The sequence below is a fragment of the Bos taurus genome, chromosome 29 (assembly GCF_002263795.3).
Source record: "Bos taurus isolate L1 Dominette 01449 registration number 42190680 breed Hereford chromosome 29, ARS-UCD2.0, whole genome shotgun sequence".
NCBI lineage: Eukaryota > Metazoa > Chordata > Mammalia > Artiodactyla > Bovidae > Bos > Bos taurus.
The window spans coordinates 49,217,925-49,224,274 of record NC_037356.1 but is presented as its reverse complement, the minus strand read 5'-3'; positions in this window follow the sequence as shown (position 1 = coordinate 49,224,274).

The following is a 6,350-nucleotide window of genomic DNA, read 5'->3' as shown; positions in this document are numbered from 1 at the left end:
GATCCCACAAGCTGCTTAGTCCAAACAAAAAAAGTTTATTCAGATTCTCTGTCCATTTTTAAGTTGAGTTGTTTGCCTTTTTGCTGTTGCTACGCATTCTTTACATCTTGAGGATACTAGTCTCTTATCAGATATCAGACTTATCAATACTATCCCCCACTTCCTGGGCTGTGCCCCACTCCCCCACTTTCCCAATGGCGGTGTCTTGTTAGGGGGTGGCGGATCATGCCGAGGGACTGAGATTATCTTTGCCAGCGCTTCATTTAGCACAGGTTCACTGCCACGCCACGCTTGTCTGACTACTTATGACCCCGTGGACTGCAGCCCGCCAGGCTCCTCTGTCCATGGGATTCTCCAGGCAAGAAGACTGGAGTGGGTTGCCATTTCCTTCCCCAGGGGATCTTCCCAACCCAGGATCGAACTCACGTTTCTTGCGTCTCCTGCACTGGCAGGCGGGTTCTTTACCACTGCACCGTTACTGCAGGAGTAACAACAGTATCATGAGCATACAGGGTAATGTCTCTTCATGAGCCAATAAAGAAATAACACGCTCCAAACAAATGACGGATTACTCCATTGCTCCAGCCAGAGGGCAGTAAAAAGCACGAAGTCTAAATTCGGCCGAGATGTACCTTTTGAATAAAGTTTGGGCTCCTCCACAGACATGTCCAGCTGCCAGTGCAAAAATAAAAGTCTCTCCTGTTGCTGGGGAACCGAGGTGCTGCTGTTGGGTGGAAGGCTGATCTCCTTGGCGAGACAGCTGCACCATTCGTCACCATTTCTCATAAAGGAGTCACCTCTACCAAGCCGAGGGCTTCAGAGAGCTGGATCAGCAGTCTGGCTCCGCGGTCAGACTCTTGGTATTTACAGCCCTAATGTCCGGGCACCACGGTGGCTTTTTCACATATTCTTATTGATAAGCCCCCAGGGGCCCTTTGAGCAGCTGAGCTCTGATAAATACGATGACATCCTGACACAGCCTATTCTTATATCGAAACAACCTTACTTCTTTCCTGCTTGCTTTGTTTTTAATTTTTATGTTATGTGGGTGCAGGTTTCATTAACAATGTTGTGTTAGTTTCGAGCATACAGCAAAGTGAATTGGTTATATATATATTTTTTTTTTTTTTCAGATCCTTTTTCCATACAGGTTAATACAGAATATTGAGTGGAGTTCCCTGTGCTATAAGTAGGTCTTTGTTGGTTATCTATTTTGTATATAGTAGTGTGTGTTAATCCCAACCTCCTAATTTGTCCTTCCTCTCCAAACAACTTTACTTCTAAAAACATTTGTCTCTGCCATAATCAGTGGATTAATACATTGTCACTTATATTGTCAAAAGTAGATTTGAAAAAAAAAGAGTAGATTTGAAATCATATAATCTCAATACACAGTATCCTTTGATACACAAGAGTTTAACATTTTTACCAAGTCCAATTTACCTACTTTTTCCTTTTTCTTTTCTTTCAGCCACACCGCATGGCTTGCAGGATCTGAACTCCCCAACCAGGGATTGAACCCAGGCCATAGCAGTGGAAGCACCGAGTTCTAACCACTAGACCACCAGGGAACTCCCTACCTGCTGTTTTTTTCTAATTTTGTGTGTGCTTTGGGGTTAGTGTATATGAAATGGGGTTAGTGTATATGGGGTTAGTGTATATGGGGTTAGTGTATATGAAGTGGGGTTAGTGTATATGAAATCACTGTCTAACTCAAGGTCATGAAGATTCGCGTTTTTCTCTAAGAGTTTTACAGCTTCCGCTCTCACACTGAGGTCTGTGGCCGCTCTGAGCTGCTGTGTGTGTGTGGTGTGAGGTGCGGCCCTCCCTTCTTTCTTTTGCCTTTGCAGTTTCAGCTGTCTCAGCACCAGTTGTTGAAAAGACTATTCTTTTTCTCCTCGAATCGTCTGGGTGTCCTTGTGGAAAGCGATTGGCTGTGGATGCGAATGTTTATTTCTGGACTCTCGATGCCGTTCCACTGATACGCTCGTCTGTCCTTAGGCCAGTGCCACACTGCCTTGATCTCTGTAGCTTTGCGGTAAGTTTGAATCGGGAATGTGACTCCAACAGCTTTCTTCTTCTTTTTTTGAGATTGTTTCGGCTATTCTGGGGCCCTTGCGTCCCCACAAGAATGTTGGGATCAGACTGTGAAAGGCCAGCTGGAGTTTTGATAGGGATTTCAACGCAGCTGCAGATCCATTTGGGGGCACTAGCAGTACAGCCATATTGCCGTAGCTTCTGATCCGTGAGCGCTGGCTGTCTTCGCGTTTCGTCAGACCTTCTTTAACTGCTTTTGGCAATGTCTTGTAGTTTTCAGCGTACTACAAGAAGTACAGTTAGCTTATGCAAAAGAAGTCTTACATAAGTCCGCAAAAGAAGTCTTATGCTTCTTTTGCCACATTTATTGCTAGGTATTTTGTTACTGCTGTTACACATGGGACTGTCTTCTTAATTCCACGTTTGGATTGCCCATTGCTAGTGTATAGCCGTACAACTGACTTTTGTGCATTGATCTCTCTTTTTTCGTCTGTGTTGGGTCTCGGTTGCGGCACGCGGGGTCTTTCCTTGGGCACATGGACTCTCTAGATGTGGCCTGTGGGACATGGGAGCTGCCGCACGCAGGCCTAGCTGCTCTGTGGCATGCGGAATCTCAGTTCCCCGACCAGAGATCAAACCCACGTCCCCTGCATTGCAAGGCAGATTCCTAACTACTGGACCAGCAGGGGAGTTCCTGTATATTGACCTTGTATTCTGCCCACTTTTGAACATATTTATTTATTGTTTTAACTTTCTGTATGTGGATTTCTTAGGATTTTCCATACAAGACATCATGTCATCTGCAAATAGAGATAGGTTATGCCTTCCTTTCCCATATGGGTGTCTTTTTATTCCTTCATCTTGCTTAAATGCCCTGGGGACAACTTGTAGGACAGTGTTGAACAGACGTGGCGGGAGTATGCGGCAACACGGATGGCCCTAGAGATGACCAAGTAAGTCAGAAAGAGAAAGACAAACAGCAGATCAGGAGTATGCGGCAACACGGATGGCCCTAGAGATGACCAAGCAAGTCAGAAAGAGAAAGACAAACAGCAGATGTTATCACTTACACGTGGAATCTAAAATACGAAACAAATGAATTCATACAAAACAGAAAGAGACTCACAAACACAGAGAACAGACTTGTGGTTACCGAGGGGAAGGTGGATCAGGGAGGGAAGGACTGGGCTTAGCAGATGCAAACGATTATGTATAAGATGGGTAAACCACACGGTCCTACTGTAGAGCAGAGGGGACTATATTCAATGTCCTGTGAATATATATTCGATACATGTATAACTGAATCACTTCGCTGTACAGCAGAAATTAACACAACATTGTAAGTCAACTATATTTCAATAAAATATATACATATATATATGGAAAGAGAAGGAGAGAAAGACAGAGAGAGGGAGAGAGACAGAAGTGGCAGGCTTTGGAGTCCTTCCCTTGACCCTGATCTCATGGGGGCCATGCTCAGAGTTCACCATTAGCTGTGATGTTAGCTGTGGTCATTTGTAAACACCCCTGATCCAATGGAGGACGTTCCTTTCTATTTTGAGCCTGTTGAGTGTTTTCATCATAAAAGAATGTTGAGTTTTGTCAAATGCTCTTCCCGCTTCTATTGAGATGATCATATAATTAGTTTTTTATTTTATTAATATGGTGTAGCACCTTTTTCAGATGTTAAGTTCTTTTTGTTTGTTCGTTTGTTTTTTAATGTAAACTTGTCTCCCTTGGGGGCGGCCTTGAGACCCTGTCAAATGCAGACCCTTCACAGGCAGACTCCCTGTGAAGCAGGCTTTGCAGAAACAGCCTGTCTCCTTTAGGTGGTCTTTGCTTATATCCACAGGAAATGGAAGGCAAGGAGGCGGGTCCAGTGATCCCACACCCCCTCCCACAACACACACACAGTGCTCGTGTCCCAGAAAAGCAGTGAGTCACCAGCCCCGGGCACAGAAGCCTCTCCGTCAAACACACGTGAAGAAGGCCCTGGCCTCCTGCCTCTCGGGAGCCAGGCCTTGCTCCGAGCGCCTGGGCCCGTGGTCGCGTTCACTGCAGACGGGACACGGACGAACCAGCCCCAAGTCACTGGGAGGAGAAGACCCAGGCCAAGTCCAGCTGGGCAGTGAGGCCTGCTGGGCCTGCCGAGCTGCTGGCAACGCCCCCCATCAGCTCCCCATCTGTCCTGGGGCAGTCAGGGGAGGGCAGGGGTGGCACAGGTCGGGGAGGTGGGGGAGTTGGGGAGTGAGGGGTGGGAGGGTGGCCGGCGTGGGGGGCTCCCCTCCCAGGCTGGCAGGCCCTGCCTCCGCCCCCTCATTCTCGAATGCAGCCCATCTGGGAGCTTGTCCAAGTGTCCCGGCCCAGAGCTGGAACGGGAGCTCTGTGGCCCAGCCGACATCAGCAGCCTTGCCCAGGCCGTGCCCCCGGGGTGCCCCCACCCCCTCCTCAGGCCTTGCCTCTGGGGCGCACCCCCCCATCCCCAGCTCACACTGGCACACACGACATGCCACCTCTGTGAGATGTGGGCCCCTGTGTCAGTGTGACCCCTCCCCGGGCACCCTGAAGGGGCACGCCTTCTGGGGGAGTCTGGGGGTGCTCCCAGGTGGGGTCAGTACTGAACGTGGATGCAGGAGAGCAGGTGCCATCCCCCAAAGCCTGAACGGAACACATGGGTGAAAGGAGGACACGCCCTCCTCCGGCCCCACCCCGTGAGCTGGGGTGGCTCCTGGCATCTCTTCCTGCCCTCAGACTGCAGTTTCCAGCATCGCTGGGGCTCAGGCCTCCAGACTCAGGCTGGATGACGTCACCAAACTGGCCCTCCTGGGTCACCAGCATGCCCACGCAGTTCATTCCCAGCCCTGTAACCATGCGAGCCGATTCCTCCAGGGCCAGGCCTGACGCTCTCCTGTGGAAACCCTCTAGTCACCTCCACTGGGGCCAGAATCCAGGGCAGCACCACCCTTCAGGGCCAAGAGCCAGCCTCGCCCTGACCTCACCACCAGCCCCCACCTCAGACCTTACAGTCTATCCCTCTTCCCACATTCTTCTGCTACCACCCACCAGCTTCCTGTTTCCAACCTCCCCCTCTGCCTGAAATGCTCCCCCCAATACCCCAACAAAGGTCCGTATAGTCAAAGTTATGGTTTTTCCAGTAGTCATGTACACATGTGAGAGGTGAACCATAAGAAGGCTGAGCGCCAAAGAATTGATGCTTTCAAACTGTGGTGCTGGAGAAGACTCTTGAGAGTCTCTTGGACTGCAAGGAGAGCAAACTAGTCAATCCTAAATATATATTGGATTGAATTGGATTCATTTATTCAGTCAACCCTGAATATTCATTGGAAGGGCTGAAGCTGAAGCTCCAATACTTTGGCCATGTGATGCGAAGAACTGACTCACTGGAAAAGACCCTGAATGTGGGAGAGATTGAGGACAGGATAAGAGGGGGCGACAGAGGATGAGATGGTCGGTTGGCATCTCAATGGACACGAGTTTGAGCAAATTCTGGGAGATAGTGCAGGACTGGGAAGCCTGGTGTGCTGCTGTCCATGGGGTTGCAGAGTCGGACACGATTTAGCCCTAGCGACTCAACAACAAAAGCACCCCACAGGGCTGGCTCCGTCACTGACTTCTCCTGGAACCCACGGAGGAGTGGCCCCCATCCCCGGTGGCCTTCCATCCAGCATCCTCCGAACAGTGTCCCTTCCCAGCACTGCCATGACCATCATCGGGGGACATCTGTCGCCCTCACCAGGGCCTGAGGTCTTCAAGCGAAGGGGTCCTGGCTGTCCAGCTGCTCACAGCGCCTGGCACATAGTTGGCACCTGCAGGACTGAAGGAGCGGACAGTAGAAGCGGGGTGCTGGGCCAAGGACGCAGGCACACGGTTCTGCGGCTCCCTGAGCTTGGGCTCTCTGCCCTACCACCCCCTTCCCAGAAGGCCCAGGGAAGAGACAGCCCACAACATTGGCAGGGAATGTCTGCATCACTGAAGGGAGAGGATGGGAGGACAGGGTGCCCAGGGCACCCAGACAAAAGTGAAAGTGTTAGTCGCTCAGTCGTGTCCGACTCTTTGTGACCCCATGGACTGTAGCCAGCTAGCCTCCTCTGTCCATGGAATTCTCCAGGCAAGAATACTGGAGTGGGTTGCTGTTCCCTTCTCCAGGGGATCTTCCCAACCCAGGGATCGAACCCAGATCTCCCACATTGCAGGCGGAGTCTTAACCATCTGAGCCACCAGGGAAACCCCCTGTATGAGCGACTCTTCAGACTGAAGTCCTGTTGTGCCTCCTGGTCAGCAAAAAGAATCCA